Source organism: Camellia sinensis, chromosome 1, assembly GCF_055761805.1.
Source record: "Camellia sinensis isolate YWXY chromosome 1, ASM5576180v1, whole genome shotgun sequence".
NCBI classification, from domain to species: Eukaryota; Viridiplantae; Streptophyta; class Magnoliopsida; order Ericales; family Theaceae; genus Camellia; species Camellia sinensis.
In genome coordinates, this window is record NC_138961.1 from 132,770,335 (window position 1) to 132,789,417 (window position 19,083).

Here is a 19,083-nt window from a genome sequence, read left to right on the forward strand (position 1 = left end):
AAATTGTTTACGCCGTACATATGACATGCCGTTAATACATTAACTATATACGACACGTATACACTAGCTGTTAAAAATATTAAGCATTTCACGACGTACAAAAAGTCAACCGTATAAAATAATATACTTTCCACGACACGCAATTAACGTTGTGAAGTACTATATATATATAAAAAAAAACATAGCACCAAAATAAAAATTTTGAGCGCCAAACACCAAGATATTAAAAAAAAAGAAAAAAAAGCTTTACACAATGGATCTCTGGTTCTCAGCTTTTTTTTAGAGAAAAAAAGGGCGAAACAAAGAGGGGGAGTATAGGGGGGGGTGTTTGATCTATCTATGCAATTGACACGAAGCTCATTGATTGTTCTCCGGAGTAGATTGATTATTATTGTTGAAGATCGCACATCACCGATTCGGCATAAGATCAAAATCGAATCGACTTTCTTATTATGAGCTGGTTTGATTGCGTTGCTCTTCCAATCTCAGTTGCTTCATTGCCAGCCTTCTTATCTTCATTCTTTATCATTCCTTCCAATTAGTCTCCAATTTTTTGATTTCTATATATCCCTAATTCTTCATCTTCTTCTTGTTTTTCTTCATTATCAAACCTTCGCTTTGCTTACATTCCTTTTTTTTTTTCCTTTTTCCTTTATGGATCTCAAAGATTCAATCTCCAATAACTTTCTCGACGGAAGAGATGAAGGGAGAAAAACCAAGAAGAAATGGAGAAGAGAGAGGGTTTTAATGAGCAAAATCGCAGGAGAAGGGTTTCAATCTCTCGATATTGCATTCTCTATCCAATGTTTTCTTTGAATTCGAAGGCTTGTACTCCGATTTTGATTAATTAGATGTTTTGTTGTTTTTGTGAAGTGAAAGTGCACTCTCTGGTTAATGTTTTGATGTTGCTTTTTGGGATTCTTTGTTGAAATGAATGATATGAGTTTTTTAAGGTTTCACATTAGGGCTAGGGTTCTCAGATCTTTCGGAGCATTTTTATTGTCTGACACTTGTTTAAGTTTAAGATTTCTTGATGCTTTGGGATGATTAGTTGTTTTTGAATGGGACACTTTCTATTGGGTTTATCATTATGTTGGCATTTTGTGAATGATTGTATATGGGGTGAAGATTTAATCTAGAGAGTTTCGTCAATTATATATTATAAATATATATATGGTATTTTCACAAAAGGTGCTCTTGCGCTCTTGCTCTTGTTCTTGCTCCTGCTAGTCGCGTTTAGCGAATTGGCTACTTAGATTTGTACATATTTATTTTGTAACATACTGATTCCAGTTCTTTAAAAACATTGTTCCTGACACAATGATGGTATATTACTATTGGTTACAATTACGACTTGCAACAACATGCCCTTGAATTGCAATAAGGAGCTATAGAACTCTAGATAGAATATCCAAAACCACAAGGTCCTATGCAATGAAAATAAGTGCTTAAGCTTTTAAAAAGCGATTTGTTCAAATTGAAGCATTATAGACAGGACATAAGAATTTTTGTACGTCACAATCAACTATTTATCACTCTTTTAAATGAGACCTTACACATGAGAATTAAAACCCAGGCTCCAAATATACTTAGAAACTATGCTAGAAAGTGAAATCAAGCAGGGCAACGGTTCTAATTGCAGAGAGAGAGAGAGAGAGAGAGAGAGAGAGAGAGAAACTGACAAGGATCAAGGGGGAAAGAAAAAACACAACGCAAAGTTTGGAGAAAAAATTAATGTATGATGATAAGCCTTCTAGAAAAATGAGTTATGACAAAGTGTGATACTAAACACGCACCATTCAACAGGTTGCCTCAACTTTAGTTCCACTCCTAAAATTTTACTTCCATGAAGAAGTAAGAAAAGCAATTGTTTCAGGTATACACTTGAGTCATAGTTTCCCATTTTTCTTTGTTTTCTTTTATTGTTGGTGTACTGAATATCTTGAGGTGAACTATTATTTTTCAAGACATGCCAGAGCTCTTGCATTTAGCAAAATTAGTTGTAGAGAAAGGGATTGCTCAAGGTCGTAATGGGTCTTATATTAAGCAGTTATCTGACTACATTGTTCCAGCTTTGGTGGAAGCTTTGCAAGGTCTAGTTTGTTGTTAAATAATTACGCTGTGTGGTGACATAATTCTTGTCACTATGTTATGCTTCTAATTTGAGAACTGAAGTTTTTTAATGGGCATCATATTGCAGGAGCCTGATACAGAAATATGTGCAAGCATGTTGGATGCATAGAATGAATGCATACAAGTTTTCCATTTTTATACTGTGGTTATTTCAAATAATTTATCTGCTATAAATGGATAACATATAGGTCCCATACTGTTGTATCTTTGAGACCATTTTCTGTGTCAAATCTAATGAAATGGTTTTCATTTTACATTTGGATCATAGACTCTTATTTTTATCTTTTTGTTTTAATCATTTTTTTAATAGAAAATGACTTTGTAATTCAATGCAATTCATTTGTGAAGAATGACACTCATAACGCTTATGCTTAGTAACAGATTCTGAATGTTGGTCCATATTATTATATAATAATGATATCATTGATATGTAATTTCCACAATACATTTGTATACTTTGGGGGTAGGAATTGTACTTGGTTGAAGTTGAACGGATCAGCAATGATCCAGACCATAAGTAAAGAGTTCTTACCATAATCTGGTAATCCAATGGATAACTATGAATTCAATATGAATATGGCTCTATTAATTAATGGATTCTTGTTCTGAAAATTTGATTAAATCTATAAAATTGGTGACACGCTGTATACAGTTTCACAATTCTGGAACCTGAAGTTTAGACCTTTAACAAATTAATAATTTCATGAGGGCAGGGATGAAGAGATTTTGAAAACCCAAAATAAAATCCCCATGGCTGTACTACCTTTTATTCATCAAAAGTTCATTTGGATAAGAGCTAAATAAATAGTCTTTGGCTAGTTTTCACTGTTAAAACTTACTGCTGATTTCCATCGAATAACTTTCATGGGTTGTGTCGATTTCTGAAAGTAAAATGTAGATGCTGTCTTTTTTCTTCTTTAGTATAAACTTATAATTTAGTGTTGGAAACAAATTGTTTTGGAATGGGTTTATGCGTATGTACTTATGCTATGCATTTTTTTACTTACGAAATTTCTTGCACAACATGTATCTAATTAAGCAATTAAGCTCGTAAAAGATCACTCACTCATGTCTTTAAATTGGAAGTGAATCCTTGTTTCTTAATTCTTTTTATGTAAATTTCCTGAATCAATTGTTTTGAGAAGGAGAGGGGTTAGCATGTTATCTGGAACGTGGATCATTCCGATACGTGGAACGAGAACGGGAACGGGAACGGGAACGGGGTACGCAATATGCTCTAAAATGTGGTATGATAGGGGTAGACTTGTCTATATTACATTTAAGAATGTAAGGTACTTCTAGAGTAATTTTCTTTTAATTATTAGGCATCCAACAAAATGTATTTTTTAATATTTTTTGTTCATTTTTGATGTTTTTGTAAACTTAACTCACCTTAGATTTTAGTTCATAATTTTGATTTTTTTTTCCTCCTAAGGTAACATTTAAGGAAATATATTAATAAAGACTTTTGGGATCATTTTGGATCACTAAATTTATCATTTTGGAACGAAAGTGTGCCATGTTTCAGAACGTATGCACCAATACGTAATTCGCTAGGGTATTATCGTTTTCTGGTAACACATAGCATTGACATTATCAAGTTATATAAATTTGTGATGTACAGAACACACAGCCTTGCTCTTTGGTAGTGAATTAGTTGTGTTTGTGCTTCCTTATCTTGTACATTTCATTTCGAAGTTTTCAATCCTATTTGTACTTTTGCTTTCAGATCTTTGGACCTCTCCAGGATGAAAGCCAGGTCAAGAGCATTGTGGTTGAGATAAAATAGGTGATCACAGCCAGCTCAAGTAGAAAAGGAGAGACTAGATAGGGCCAAAGCTGAAGACTTCAATGCTAAGGATGGGGAAATACTAAGAGAGGAAAATGAGCAAGAGGAAGAAGTTTTTGATCAAGTTTGTCTTCCACTAATCATTTTTTAGTGTCATGGATTACATGTTCATCTTTTTATTATATGGTTCTAATAAAATTTAATTTCATTTTTTGCCTCACAAATGGATTTCCTGATTCAGGTAAGTGAAATCTTGGGAACTTTGATAAAACATTTAAGGCCTCTTTCTTGCCCTTCTTTAATGACCTGTCATCATATATTACGCCTATGCGGGTAAGTTCTGCTTCAAGCTACCTATTCATGTTTTATGTATCTTTTATGTTTAATCGAGCTTTGATATGCTCATTGGTTTGTTGTTTTATGTACCCATATGATAGTCTTTTGTAACTCTTCTATTCATCATTCTGTTAATGTTGAATTTTGTGCGAGCATCTCTGTTACATCATGCTTCATTACTTGCCTACTTGTCTCAATTGCAGGGGAAGGATAAAACAGATGAGGAGAGAAGGATAGCAATTTGCATCTTTGATGATGTTGCAGAGCAGTGTCATGAAGCAGCTCTGAAGTAAATGTTCCTTTCAAAACATTTATGTAGATGCATTGATTGCTATTGTGGCCATTTATCCAATATAATTTCAACATGTGTTGAACAAGTATTATGATACATATCTTCTTTTCTTTTTGGAAGCTTGCAATGACATGAACCTAGATGTCTGGCAGGTCTGCACAAACTACTCAATATTTGGTTTAATCCCTAAGTTTCTTTGCTGTTGATCACTTTTGAAACATGTTTATTTTCAGGCTACTGTATATGGACTTGGCATTTGTGCAGAAATTTGGTGGTTCTATTTTTAAACCTCTTGTTTAGGTATAATCTGCTTCCACATTTTGGGAGTTGATTTCCTTCATATTTCCTTTGAATTTATAGTTTCTCTTTATATTTGGTATAATCCCTAAGTTTCTTTGCTGTTGATCACTTTTGAAACATGTTTACTTTCAGGCTACTGTATATGGACTTGGCATTTGTGCAGAATTTGGTGGTTCTGTTTTTAAACCTCTTGTTTTAGGTATAATCTGCTTCCACATTTTGGGAGTTGGTTTCCTTCATATTTCCTTTGAATTGATAGTTGCTCTTTATACCTTGTTCAAAGGCTTTTTCAACGTTAAATGTTGTGATAAGGGACCCTAATGCCTTGTAACCTGAAAACATAATGGCATATGATAATGTTGTTTCTGCTCTGGGAAAAATATGTCAGTTCCATCGTGAGAGTATAGGTTCAGCTCAGGTAATTCCTCTTTCTTTATTGTTCACAAGCCTATTCAAGCATAAATAATTTTGCAAAATGTGGATTCTTTGATTCTTTTGGTTCACCTTGAAACTTGAATATATTGCACAGGATGACTTTTAGTTATCTTAGGGTGTGTTGTGCGCTGCCTTGCACCTTTTAAACTAACAAGGTCTTGACTCTTGATATGTGATTTGTTAGGCATTTATTAATTAGTATGTGTATCCTAAATATTTAATGAAATACTAGAGCTCTGAAATGGATTATTTATATACTTGTGTTCCCATATACTTACTTTATGCAAGAAAACAAAATGATAAGTGATAATCAGTTGGTAACTCGTGCACAATTTGCTTATGCTTTTTCTTTAGTGGATGCTTCTTTAATAGGGGGGGGGGGATTTTTTTTGTTTGTAGTGGCAGTTTCATTAATTGGTTAAGTTTCTTTCATTTGGGAATGGTCTCACATTTTTCACCTTTCATGATTTCTTGGTTTAAGGGAGCATTACTTGATTCTTGTAGAGTCATTATTGTGTATGATCTTTTACAAATATCTACTTATAGTTGATGCTCCTGAAATGGTTGAGTTTTTTTTTTTTTTTTAAACCTTAGTTCTTATAAATACCTGTAGTTGATGCTCCTAAAATAGTTGATGCTCTTGCAATGGTTATGAAGATCTTGAATTTTTGCTATTTGTGGATTTTATTTGCATATACGTTGCGACTATTGAGATCTTGAATTTTTGCTAATTTTTCATTATGACATTGCTTTTATGGAGCCATTGAATTATCTTATTAATTTTGGAAATGTTTTGTTGATGTTTTAAAATTTCTTGATCATTTCTTAATACCTCAAGAAATATTTTTATCCCTGAGTCGTTGGTTTTTGTACTTACGTGAAGTTTCCTATGTCATGTAGACAAGAAATGCAACAGGGTTAGTTGCACCAGCTATTGCCACAGGTTTAGGTTCCTTAACACATACATTGGGCATCCTTGTCCCTGTGATAAGAGCAAGTGGATTTGCTGCAGCTGCAACTGCAACTGCTATAAGAACTGTTGTCGGTAATAATCTCTTAATAGTTGTCGATATGTTTAGAAAGTTTGATATGCATAGTTTTGGGCGGTTTAAACTTTTTTGTACAGTTTAGAACTTAAGGATATAGTTTTTGAATGTTTGGAATGTATAGACAATTGTTGAATGTTTATAATTTATGGATATAGTTTCTTTTTGATGTTTCAAACAATATTTTGGTGGTTGATTGATGTTTTGTGATGCTTGTTTGTAATATTTGTTAGATTGTACAAAATTAGTCAAATAGAACCTGTTGAATTTTAAAATAAAAAAAACTACATATTCTACGGCAGGCACAATAAGTCGTTGTATTACATATTTTACGGCTTGCAATCAGCGTCGTTATTTGTCTCACCAATTAACGGTGTGCAAAAGTAGTCGTAAAAAAAGTAATAACTACGTACAAAATTTGCCGTTAAATAATTTTTAATGGCGTATTATAGCATGTCGTAGAAAAAGTAACAACGACGCGCAAAATTTGCCGTTAAATAGTTTTTAATGGCGTACGAAGCATGCCGTTGAAAGTGAATGACTTTCCATGACTAGTCCTAATATGACGCGTGCTGCACGTCGTAGAAGGTTTTTTACGGCGTGCATTGTTGTAGTGGAGATTCTAGAGCGGATTGGAGATGTAGTTTATCGTTTGGCCTTGATGTCCCAACTTTTTGGGGTTCATAACATGTTTTATATTTGTATGCTCTGGAATTATGAACTTGATCCTTCACACATGTTAGATTGGATCGAGTTAGAGGTAGATGGGGACGCCTCGTATGAGGAGAGACCAGTACGGGGTTTAGATAATTGAGACCAGGTCTTGCGAGGCAAGACTATTCCATTGGTTAAGGTGTTGTGACGACACCATGGGTTGAGAAGGTGACTTGGGAGCGTGAGATGGAAGTCTGTGAGAAGTATCCAGACCTATTTGTTAATGTTTGAGACTTGTATTGAAAATTTTATTCATGTTGTGAAATGTAAACATTGTAAATGTTTTGGAAAGTTTAATTATAGCATTTGGTATTGAAAGACTCTGTTTATCATTGTTACAAGTATGGATGAACAGTGGTTTGATTTAAATCTGGTGATTTTTTGGTTTGAGTTAAATTTCAGGGACAAAATTCCTTAATGGGGGAAGATTATAACGATTCCGATTTAGACCCGACCCATTTTTTTCTTTTGAATTCGGGAATTCATGTCCTCAACTTCATTTCATTTTCATCTTGTTGCTAGTTGAGTTTAGTTATATGGGAGTTATTATTGTGTTTGAAATAGGTTAGGAGTTAGTTTTTCAAAAGAGTTGTCCAGATTTTTGCTTGTTCACTTGAGCGGTCTTTGTTGTGCTCGAGCGGTCTTTTATAGTCTGCAAAAATCCTAGAAGTAAAATATCTTCGCTTGAGCGGTCTTTCTTACGGCCGAGCTGTCTTTTATAGGTTTGAGCTTCTAGGAGGGGGTCATTGTGTGATCGAGCTGTGTTTTTGGTCGCTTGAACAGTGTCACTTTTTTATGTTTGACGCTCGAGCGGTGTTTTGGTCGCTTGAGCGATCTACACGTATATCAGTTCAAGAAAAGGGTTTTCTGAATGACTTTTCACTTCCTTTCTCTCTCTCTCTCTCTCTCTCTCTCTCTCTCTAAAACATTCCAAAAAACCCTAGTTCTTCACACTCTCTCTAGTTCTTTCCTTAAAGTCCCAAATACTCCGTCATCCATTGATTTCTTCACCTGAGGCCTTTGGAGAAAAATATAGAGCCCGTATCAAGCTTCGTTCTAATCGGAGAAAATTGCATTTTCAGCTCCGCCAGACTGCAACCCTCGCTCTCTCTTGTCTTCTAATATTGAGGTATGGATTTCTTCAACCTTTGGTATGATTTTTATCTTAGTTATTTGTCCACTATAAGAATCTAGTGATTTTGGAAATTTTGGGTTAAACCTAGGGTTTGATTTTGAAATGTAAAAGAGGGGTTTTCAAATGGGTTCTTGAGAAATGTAGTGTGGATGTGTTTATGGTCGAGATATGTTAAAATAGTGGATTTCATTACTTAAAATTGATTTTGAAAGTAAAGGTGATTTTATTATAAAATCATGGATATTTGGTTTTGTGAAAGAAAATGGAAAATGATGTTGGGTTTTGAGAATGAATGTGTATGTTGATAATGATGGTGGAGTTGGATATGTAATATCACTCATATTTTGAAAATGATGAGATTATATCTTTTGTTGGAAATTATCTGTTGAATAGAATTATCTATTTTGGGTTATCGGTAGAGGATAGCTTAAATTGTTGTAGAAATTGCATGAGGATTAGGTGAATTGAAACCAATTACTCATACATCTTGCATTGAACATTGTTTCATACTTAAACATGGAAAATGTATTGTTTTGAGAAGAGGGGGTAAATACCTTGGTAAATCTTGTGAGGCCCCTGAAAATTTTATTTTCTTAAAAATCCCTTACTTTTAGAATATTGTAATGAAGACCCTTGATTTCCTAAATAATTTCAACTTTAATCCTAGAAGCAAAAACTCGCAATCCCTAATCGATTTCGGTAACGTAGGAATCATTTCTAATATTCTAATACTGATTAATTGACTCCCTAACTATGGAATTACCACTTCAAACCCTAGATTTTTCCGGTTATCATTATGCTCGTTGGTTGATAGCCTTTTTAGTCGAAAAAAGAAATCTAAACCGAATTAGATTCTCTAACCCTAATTTAGTTTAATTCTACACTTAAATAAATGTTCCAATTCATAAATTTAACCCGAAGCTCTCACATTTTTATTAAATTACTAATTGACCCCAAATTAGTACTATTATATACTCGTACCTTTAAACCTATTTTATACACTATATTTGAAATTTCCATTAATTGTACACAAGAAAAAAAAAAAAAAATCCCCCCAAGTCCACCCCACATGGTTGGCCACCCTAGGGAAAACAAATGCATAGAACTTTTTCAAACATAATCCATGAAATCATGGAAAAGTTTGCTAGTACACCCAAAACAAGGGACTTTGTACCCACCTCTAGTTCCATCTTAACTAAAGCCTAACTAGATCATGACTAATTGCGTAATTGAGGCCTCTAATCATCCACTATTCAATTAAATTCAAAATAAATCCAAAATATCCAATCCATTTCCAACCAATGGGCAATTTGGACCTTTTGCACCAAATTTTAGTATAAATAAAACCCCTTCCGTTGCATTTTGCACAAAAGAACACACACACAAACACCCTATTTGGCTGAGAGGAAGAGAGGGCAAGAGAGTGAGCTTGGCGGTGGAAAGGAGGGAAAGAGAAGGTTTTGTTAGCAAACCAACCAGGCCTCAAGTAAGGCACATCACCATCTCTCCTTCTATTTCTTTTTTCGAATACATGTTATCAGAAATTTAAAATCATATTTTTAGATGTGTTATAATAGTGTTCATGTGATCAAAGTCGATGAGTTTGGTTTTGATCATTCTTCTACTCATATTTCCTCTTAATAGATGCAAAACTACCTTTTTCTTTCTATATCTCACATTATTTCCAAAGACACACAATCTCTCTAAAAATTTGAGTTATTATTTAGTATGTTTTCATCACAAAATAAGTGAAAAATTTCCTTTAGTTGTCCTATTTTCTCACCAATCTTCTTATTTTGAGTATCGTGCATGAAAAACCAATTTTACAGCCAACTTCCAAAAATTCTATAAAAATGTAGAAAAATATCCTGGACCTTGGTTTTATGTCAAAAAATTCCTTAAAGAGCTAGATTTTAAGGAAAATTGGTTTCATTGAAAAAGAGTGAGCGGTTTGTAAGAAAATTCGATTTTCGTAACAGTCGACGAATTTGGACAGCACTGGAGTGTTTCTTAAATAACTACAAATCTAGAAATGCTATTCTATTTCTGAATCTATTTTTGGAAACTAGATGAAATTCTCTGCGAACCATAGGAAGGCCAGGCTCACGAAAAATCTAAATTGGTCCTTTTGATTTTAATCTTTAAATGGTATTGAATCTAGAAATTTAGTTTTGCATTGGTGTTTTATGCTCTTGTCTTCATGAATATGTTTAATAGTATATGATCATGTCTTGGTATGATATTGCAGTTTGCTTGTGCTAATTAACTTAAAACATTAATCCAAACAGAAAATTTAATGGGGTGGCTAATCGGGTTTCAATCACATGAGTATTGTTATGAGATAAGGTTATGTTTAAATTGAATTGGTTAGCGGGACGTGTTCCCTTTTGAAAGCTAAAGTCTTGCACAAATGGTTGTTTCAAAACCCTTGAACGGAGCGGTTGTATTCGGACCCTAGGTGGTTTTGGTGTTAGGAGGGAATGGGCAAGGCCCTATTTTACCGTCTCTTTTGAGGTCCTCGGTTGGCGCTATGCGGTATGTAATCGTTGGTAGACATCTGGGGTAAGGTCTGCAAAGCAGCAAAAGAGGGGGCATACCGCATAATTAGCATTCGATTCTTGTGGTTCGGAGGATGAAATCTCTTTGGGGATCTAGACTACTAACAACTAACCTTGTAACCTTTGTTATTTACTTGAACATTATGTTTCTTTCCTCTATTATTGTAATGGCTATTGTGTATTAAATTAGGGAAAAAGGGATTGGGTGTGTGTGCGTTTACTAGGCATTCAAAGCTTATAGCGTTTACTAGGCATTCAAAGCTCATAGCGTTTCATGCCAGGTACCGAAGAGGATTTTGCAGCAGAAGACGGCAAGTCGGAAACTTTCAAAGACTTTTAGTTGTCTTAGAGAAGCTAGAATTTTTGTTTTGTAAAGTCCATCTGAAGTTTTATTTTTGGGTGTAATATCGATGGAACTAACTTTTGTAACTAAGAACATTTTGTGTCTATTCTCTTATTATTATTATTATATGCTTGTCTATTTAAAAAACTAATATAGTTCCCTACGTTGCTTATAAGACCTTGCGTCAATGCCTTTTTAAGATTTGTCAAAAGGGTAGCGTGCTACCTAAGAAAGTTGGACTTAGAAGGGAGGCCAATTTGACTCCTCTAGCGATCTGGGATCTTACTTGGTCATTGGCCATAGGACTCATTAGTGACTTTCCCTTGACTACAACCCTTAGTGTAAAATTTGGGGTGTCACAACTTGGTGTTAGAGCCTAGGTTTAACCTTTAGCCCGCGCAACCCGATACGCAAGTCTAGAATCCCTTACTTTTGTACACTAGTGTATTTTTGCTATCACACTATTATATCTATTTAAAAGAGACTAACAATTAAAATTTTTCCCTCTAGCATAGGATGTCATCTGAAAGCTATCAAACAATCGACATTGGCCTCGACACATGGGGAGCCTTTTGCATGCAAGGTAGGAGAACCCTGTACGTTAATACTTACTTTAGCCGTCGACGATATGAATTTGACGCTGAAGAGATGATCATCAAGGAGATACATAAAGTGGAGACGGACTACTCCTACTATACGAAGGAGCAAAAGAGATATTTGGTTCTGCGTCGCCTGTTGTACCTGAGTCGCGCAATAAAGAGTGCAATCTGTAAGGAGTAGGATTCTCGGAAGATGGAAACCCTGATACACCTAGTCTTGGCAGATGAAGCACCACATCGACACCTTTGCAAGCTGAGAGTGAGGAGTCTCACTACCTAGGATAGGACAACAGTCAACCAATGGAAGTGGAGCAACAACCTGTGTAGCCAGGAACAACACTAGCATTTCTAATCGAAGTGTCACTAAGCATGTTCCCCCTTCACCGATGTATACACCATGCTCTCCTAGCCAGGCAACCGACTCGGTAGATGAGGATCCTGAAGAAGATTTCGACTGGTCTGGGAATGAAAGTTAATCTAAGGGTAATAAGCTAGGCTTTTGTAAGATCCACTTATAGTAGGGATCCTTAAGATATATGTAGTGACTTTGTGACTATGATGTGTGTAGTACCTTTTAAATGAAACTCTGATCTGGAAGCCTTTTGTACTGAGGCCTATTATAAATATATGAAGCGATGATTTGATCTATATCTGTTGACTGTTACTTGTTTTAATATTTCGCCATACCTTAAGATTAAGAAACTAAACCTTAATTTCAAGTCCAGTTGAAAGATTAACTGTAGCTCAAAATCTAGAAACCAACTTATCCCGTACCATGAATAGAATGGTGTATACGCGAGCTAATGACTACTCAAAGACTAGCAATAATGCCCGGAACCATCCCAGAAATCAACATGGACCCGTATCCGCGGGTGCCAATATCCCTAATAATCTTGGGCACCAAATTTTGGAAGAACTAGAACAATTAAGGAGCAATTGGCAAAATGAGAGGACTTGACTCTTTTCGAAGTTTAGAAAACAAAGGGCCCCAAAGTTCATGGAAGTACTAGACCTGAGAGTAGCTGAAAATTGGCTTCGGTAGATAGAGAAACTGCTGAACACTATGGAGATAATTGAAGATACTGACAGAATAGTCTTGGTTGTATTTGACCCGTGACATTACAAACATGTCATGGAATCAGTTTAAGGAATTGTTTCTGAATAAATTTTTTCCAAGTACAGTTCGTCGAGAGCGAGTTAGAGAATTCCAAAACTTGGAGCAGGGGAATATGACTGTAACCCAATATGCTGCAAAATTTGAAGAATTAGCCCTTTACGCAACTAGGTATGCAGCAAATGATAAAGAGAAAACAAGAATGTTCGAATGGGAGCTGGATCTTACAATCAGGGAGAGAGTTCTACCACAATGGCTCCACCAAGGTATTGGAGACGGCATTAGAATTTGAAAAGGAAGTAGCTGATGCTAGGAGAATTTGGAACAAGCAGAAAGGAGGTTAGACATTTGTAGGACCTTAGAGGAGCCAGAAGGGAAATACGGCCCCGAAGCCCCACTTAAGGCCACAGCTACAACGACAACGACAACAACCACAACAACAGATCCAGAAAGGAGGTTATCAACCAAGACCAGCAAGACAAATCTAGTGCTTTCATTGTTAGTAGTTGGGGTACAAAAAAAGTGAATGCTCTCAACTCCTTCCATTGGCACACCAGGAAGGAGGCTCTGAAGCGAATGCCCAGGCAGTAGGTAGACAGAAGCCCTGGTTAAACAAGATGAGATCTACAGGGCAGTAATACCAGAAGAGTGGAGGAATTCAGAATGCTAGGACCAGTGGTAACCAGAAGGCAATTGGTAGAGTCTTTGCCTTGTAAGAAGAGGAGGGGAACCCATCTATAATTGAGGGCAATTTAGTACTATACAATTCTTGGGTGCATGTTTTATTTGATACTGGTGCATCGCATTCTTTTATATCCTCTGCTTGTATTAAGTCATTAGAACTTGTGTGTGAACCTTTAGAAACTGGCTTAAGTGTAATATTGCCTATGTGAGTGTGCGTTCCGATAGGATTGATCTATAAGGATTGTAAGATAGGAGTCTCAGACCTACGCCTGACTTGCGACCTTCGTGTCATGGAAATGTTGGACTTCGATATCATTTTGGGCACGGACTGGTTGTCCACCTATCGAGTGGTGATCGATTACTTTCAAAAAAAGGTAGTGGCTCATGTACCTGAACACACTTCTAGTTTAAGGGGGATAGACAAGATTCCCTAACTTCAACGAAATGTAGGACACAGTGGCGTGATCAACTTGCGGGTAGGGTAACAAGATTGATTTTAAATGAGGAGGACCAAGCAGAAATAGTACTCTCGCGAGTAGTATGCGAATATGCAGATGTATTTCTTGAGGAATTACTGGGATTGACACCAACCCGGGAGGTAGACTTTAGTATTGAGCTATAACCTGAAACTAATCCAATATCTATGGCCCCATATCGTATAGCACCGACAGAACTACAAGAATTAAAGACACAACTACAAGAGTTGCTCGAAAAAGGATTTATTAGGCCAAGTACTTCACCGTAGGGAGCGCCCGTTCTATTTGCTAAAAAGAAGGATAGGTTATTAAGACTATGCATCGATTACCGTTAACTCAACCGTGTCACGATAAAAAATCGGTACTTGCTCTCATGGATTGATGATCTTTTTGATCAACTTACAGGCTCAAAGTATTATTCAAAGATTGATCTCAGGTCGGGTTACCATCAACTACGAGTCAAGGATGAGGATATACTAAAGACTGCCTTTCGAACTAGATATGGTTACTGTACGAGTAAGAAATAATCTTCTCGTATAATCCTGTTGATCAAATCTGTGCTCCTCCAAACGTCGTCACTTTACTCCTTGAAAACACAAACGTGAGCTAGCCTGCGGGTGTGTGCCGGATACCTCTCTGATGCCTAAGTCAGCAAAATAGACAGATAGACAAAATCTCTGTGTATTTGGGAATCAAAGTTGTGTTACCTCTCCATAGGTGATGTCATGAGCTTTTATAGGTTTCGCGTGGCATAATCCTAGTAGGACTCTTATTCCTGCATGCAGAGTCCTCTTAGGAATCACACTCCTGAAGGATAATGCTTATCCTTCAACACCCCCCTCACTGCTTAAACCAAGTGAGATGGTTTTACCTCGGTTGGATGTCAATACGACCGAGCTAACATGACCATGCTAAAGCCGCAGACTAGACCGAGCTCCAACTAGCTCGGTTATTCCTTTCACTGTGTGCGCCTCGGTTTGACATACTCCAACTGGACTATTCATTTAATACCGAGCTAACCAAGCTTGGTGTTCCAATGCACAACGCCAAGCTAGCTAGGTTCTCGTGCAGTTGTACCTCGGTTTCCTGTTGAAACCATGCTATCCATAGCGTGCCTAGACCGAGCTACTCAACAGCAAGGTCCTGAGTAGAAGCCAAAAATACCTCGGCTCAAGATGGTTTGACCGAGTTAACTGTCACCGCGCGACCGTGGTGACCGAGCTAACCACCAAGCTCTTTCGGACTGGGCTATCTGCAAGGCTCCTCTGGACCGGACTAATTACAAGGCCCTTCTACTCAGCCCTTCTTACTGTGGCCCACAGAATGGCCCATTACCCAGCTCGGCCCAATTTACATATAAATTACCCTCTAAATTGCCCCTTAATTCCATCTGCGCAGCATGATAGGGATTACCTGTTGCCAGCCGAGCTAAAAAAGTTTTAGCCTTCCAATCGAGCTAAAAAACTTTAGCCTTCCAATCGAGCTAAATTCACACTGTGCTACCAATCTGTCCGGTCAAAACGTCTCTTCAGTCTCTGCAACGGAATCAAGTTCCATTCCAAGGACACGTGGCAGACTCTGATTAGCTCAATGTAGCTGTCACGCCGTCTTCGTACTTCGAGAAATTTGAACAGTCCCACCTTTTTTTTTACTTTTCACAAAAAACCCTACTCTTCAAACGAAACGCTATTTACCTTTTTCTCTCTCTACTTTCTGAGATTTCCTTAATACTGTATCTGTAAAAGCTTGTGCTTTGCTCCTGGTGCCATTTCCATCTCCAGTTCCTCCATTCTTGATTGGTATGTTTACTCAAATTCGTTTCCTTTTTGTTGATTTTGTACCTGTTTTGTAACACATAGCATGCGTTTTTGTATGATTTTTAAAAACACCTACTCCCCTTTTGTTTCCATTTTCTGAAAAAACCTTTGTAATATAACCACTGTCTATATGAAAACCTGGGAAATGATAGTTTTGATCCAAAATCACACTCCAATAGAACTAGGATACTATTTGTATTAGGTACAACCCTGGCCAGAATAAACAACCGAACCAAAACTTCATACCCTACTCGAAGTTTCAATAGGTCTTATCTCTTAGCCGGGCTATCGAACTGCATTAAGTTTGCGCAATATCGCGCTAGAAAGCCTTAACCACCGACCGAGCTAAAATCTGGAGCTAAACCAGCTCATTAGTTAAAACCAAACTAACAATGCTGCCCCAAAAAGCTCAACCGGGATTAATGGCCCTTGCTTAAACCGAGCTAAGAATGGATAATGGCCCACATAGCTGAGCTAGGACTTCATTTATCTTGCCTTTGTTTCTTTTAGCACGGTCCAACGATCTGTGCTTAACACCTTTCTTTTTTCACTTTGCAGACTTAGGTTGCCAGGCACTCCCTTGAACGCTCAACCGAGCTACTCAGCGTCATTTCACGACCGAGCTAATACTCTGTTAATTTATACATAATTTAAAACCTCATGGGTAAATATAGGTTTTTGGTAAACACCCCAGGTGCTATGGTCGAGTTCCGAAGGGACTACCATATCCTTGATGATGTCCATCTCACTCTAGCCGAACTAGATATCACACCTTGGGGAAACCCTGGTTTTGTTCCCTTTACCCTTCTTTGCATTGTAGAAACCGGACTAAGATTCCCTGTACAGCCTCTTCTTTGCGAGTTCCTTAGACAAACCAGCCTCTGCCCTACCTAGCTTTCCACAAATTCATACCACATAATAAATGGCATCGCCGAGCTAAACCGCCAGGCTGGCCTTAACCTTGGTTTAGCCGAGCTCTTTCACCAATATTCCATGGGATTGGCTGAAGATGGCTGGGTTTACTATTTAAGAATAAGATGTCGTCGTGAAAAGATAATAAAAAATACCCCGGATAAATATGTGAGATGTGAATGATGATGATTTCTTCTGGGTATCTGGGAATTTTGAGGACCAACAAGCCCAGATCCCGGGCGACAGAATAAATTGGAACAAGGGTGTAGCCAGTAGGATTACCTCGGCTCAATTCCATGCTTTTCTTTACTTCGGTTTTCTTATCTTGAACCGTACTAACTGTAGCCTCCTTCCTTCATGCAGATTTTAACTTTCTCAAGTCCTAATACAGCTACCCCAACCTGAACACACTTCGCGCCGCACTCCGATATCCGAACAGGAGCTGGGCCGAGCTATTGAATTTTGAACCGACTTACCGATATAGTAGCCGTAGGAAGACCAGGGTGATCGATTTCCTCTTAGAGCCATCCCCAGAACCTGATCCTTCCATTCCACAAATCAACTTGATCCCATTGATTGCGGAGTAAGAGATGGCCAAGAAAAGAGCCGTAAGAGCCCTTCTGACCGAGACAAACCAGTCCGAGGTACCCCCAGCCGGTCAAACACAAGAGACTATGGTAGCCCTACCATCCCACCAGCCTTTATCGTCTCGGTCTCGCAAGCGCGCTCGGTCTTCTCCAACCGAGCCACGCCTCATCGATGAGGACGAAACTGTGCTTCCTCCGACCGCAGTACCAAGCCCGCAACCTGAGAGCTCAGACCGAGCTAACTCTTCTGATTGGGCACCGAGATTATCATACCAGAACCGAGTCATCTGAGACACAAATTCAGTGGTGGCAGACAAAGATCACATGCTGGCCTTCAATCTAGCTAAGAGCGTTTGTTTGCCCCCCTGCTATGGATCATCATGCCCACCTTACCGAGCTAAAAGCTATCTATTCGGCCACCAAATCAATGGTGCTAGTGAGTATTCTTTCCTTTGTCTTCCCATTTTGTGCATCTGTTAGCTCGATTCTTACTCAAAATATTGCTTACCACCCTTATGCAGGCCATGCAAAAAAACCAGATTGCACATAAGCGTGTGCTGGAGCTGAGGAAGACAACAAGGCAGGCTGTGGTTGATGCTGACAAGAAGACGGCCGAGCTAAAAGTGGCAAAACAAAAAATGGCCGAGCTTCAATCTGAGGTCGCCCGCCTCATCGGTGTAGTTGACTCAGCCGAAGTGGAGAAACAAAAAGCTTTGACCGAGCTGAAGGACTACTACCTGCGTGAACTTGCTACAATTGAGGAGAAGAAGAAGGCCAAGATAACTGAGTCAGAAAAGATCATTGAAGAAGCAGAAGACCGCGGCTACAAAGAAGGCGAGGCAACTTATATCCTGCAGTGCGAAGCTGGGAAGGATTTATTCTTCAAGTGTGGGTGGAAAGCGGCAGTCGTACAGCTCGGTCGTGGTCCCGACACCGAGGTCTTCCTGAACCCTCCTTCACACTTCATACCGGGCTACATGGCGGAGTATGCTCAAGCCATTCAACAAAAATTCCTTCAATCTAAGGATGATGAAGAAAAAAATGAGCCTAACAATGCACCGGTCGTCAATGATCCCGCTGTGCAGGTAGCTCGGGTGGAGCCACCGGTAGAAGACTTGACAACCGAACTACCAGCTGAAACCGGGCTCCGAGTTGAACTGGATGCGGATCTTGATGACCTTTTTGTTTAGTCTTGTACTTTCTTCTTTTTCTTTAGGTGCTAACTTTAGAAGTTTTTGTAAACCGGGCTATGGCCCCACCTTTTGTACTTTGACTTTGCATTATCAATGAAATCATCATTTGTTGTCCTCAACTGTCTGTTCAGTTTATTTCTATGCTTGTACTTACGTTCCTAATATAATCTAAATGAAGTAAATTCTCTGGCTGAGATATTTATCCCGGTCTTAACTTTGCAATCTGACTGGCCATACGTGCCAACCTTTTCAGCCTAGATCCTTATCTCAGCTGAAGAACAATAAGTGTTGGTTTTTCCAGCCAACCTCTTCAGCCGAGATCCTTATCTCGGTTGAAGAACAATAAGTGTTGGTTTTTCCAGCCAACCTCTTCAGCCTAGATCTTAATCTTAGCTGAAGAGAGCTCAAAGCTAGTTTTTTCTGCCAACTCTGAGTGAAATGTTTGGTTATTCCTGCCAAACGTCATGCAATCTGGATTCTTATCTTGGGCTTAAGAGGGGTGTTGATTTTTCCAGCCAACCTCTAAGTTGGTTATTCCTGCCAACCTAGAGTAAAGTGTTTGGTTATTTCGACCAAACATCCTGCAGCCTGGATCCTTATCCTGGGCTTAGGAGGGGTGT

General features: G+C 38.0%; 2 long non-coding RNA genes across 3 annotated transcripts; both read left to right on the forward strand.

Moving 5' to 3' along the window:
- Positions 1-325: 325 nt before the first annotated feature.
- Positions 326-1,085, forward strand: LOC145797422 (uncharacterized). The gene is made up of 2 exons (XR_014338977.1): positions 326-460; positions 668-1,085. It is a non-coding gene; the product is annotated as an uncharacterized LOC145797422 (long non-coding RNA).
- Positions 1,086-2,950: 1,865 nt separating this feature from the next.
- Positions 2,951-6,512, forward strand: LOC114287189 (uncharacterized). Of its 2 annotated transcripts, XR_014338975.1 has the most exons (4): positions 2,951-4,702; positions 4,784-4,850; positions 4,983-5,268; positions 6,186-6,512. It is a non-coding gene; the product is annotated as an uncharacterized LOC114287189 (long non-coding RNA). The 2 variants fall into 2 exon arrangements; XR_014338974.1 differs by lacking the exon at positions 6,186-6,512 and having other exon boundaries at positions 4,983-5,642.
- Positions 6,513-19,083: the final 12,571 nt, after the last annotated feature.